This window comes from Gymnoscopelus microlampas, assembly GCF_963454915.1.
Source record: "Gymnoscopelus microlampas genome assembly, chromosome: 7".
Classification (NCBI taxonomy): domain Eukaryota; kingdom Metazoa; phylum Chordata; class Actinopteri; order Myctophiformes; family Myctophidae; genus Gymnoscopelus; species Gymnoscopelus microlampas.
In genome coordinates this window covers 27,411,013-27,412,461 of record NC_139944.1, presented here as the reverse complement: position 1 = coordinate 27,412,461, position 1,449 = coordinate 27,411,013, and positions in this window count along the sequence as shown.

Below are 1,449 nucleotides of genomic sequence, written 5' to 3'. Positions count from 1 at the left end.
ATTAAAAAAAAACAACTGTCAAATTATCTCATCAGTCATTTAGTGACGTTACAAAACAACGACGAAATAGCTAACCTTTAACCCAAGTCAACAACTTTAAAGGACATAATAATCAGCCAAGTGGAATATAACTCCAAAAAACCGCTAAATTAGAGTTAAGGATAGTTATTAATGATAGTTTGAGGGTTTTTAATCCGATGAACGGGCGGACTGCCAGCAGTTAGGTCAGGTGCAGCGCGAGCGCATGGAGGAGGCTGATTACCAGAACCGCAGACGCATCGCGAGAAGTTGACTTTGAAATGCGCCTCGCGCAGTGGTGAAAAAATTACTCACATTTTGTACTTAAGGACAAGTATTAATACTGCAATGTAGATATACTCTACTCTGCTACAAGTAGAAGTCCCGAATTAAATGTCTTGAGTAAAAGTACTTAAGTATTGGCATGAAAATACTTAAAGTACTAAAAGTAAAAGTACTCATTATGCAGAACCATTTCACAGGTTCAAAATATATAAAAGATCTTTTGAAAATTGCAGATCTACAAGCTCACACTGTGATGCATTGTGAGCTTGTAGATCTGCTATTTACAAATGGCCGAAATAGATATATAGGGTGAAGTGGTTAATGTGTGTTTTGTAATAATAATAAAAATCTACAAAGTAACAACTAAAGTTTTCAAATAATTGTAGTGGAGTAAAGTATTTGCCTTTGAGATGTAAGCTAGTGGAGTAGAAGTAAAAGTACTGAAAATTGGAAATACTCCAGTCAAGTAAAAATACCTCAAAATTGTAATTAAGCACAGTATACTTGAGTAAATATAAGTAGTTACTTTTTTACACCACTGCTCGCGAGGGTGTCGCGTGCCAAAAATAACAGATTTACAAGCCACCTTACGTGTCGCACCGCTATGCATTGGTAGCTGTTATTGTTTTTTTGGACGAGCGGCACCGTCGTACTCGGAGTTGTAAATCCTTTCTTTGTCAGTTAGCCTCAAGTTATGATTAGCCTACTGCATGCATGCAAATAGCAGTGGTGGAAAAAGTACTCTTTTTTTCCTTTTACTACTTTTTACTACTTTGTTACAAGTAAAAGTCCAGTATTAAAAATAACTTGAGTAAAAGTACAAAAGTATTGGCATAAAAATATACTTAAAGTACCAAAAGTAAAGGTAATGTGTCCAGTTTCACAAGTTGCATATTATGTCTAAAATGTATAAAATCTTTTGAAAATATCAGATCTACAAGCTCACAACTTGTGGCATCGCCACAATTGCCAATGTTTTAATAGGGATGAACTATAATGTAAGATAGTGATGGGATAAGGCAGAGTTGTATCCATCCATCCATCCATCCATCCATCTCTCTCTCTCTCTCTCTCTCTCTCTCTCTCTCTCTCTCTCTCACACACACACACACACACACACACACACACACACACACACACACACAG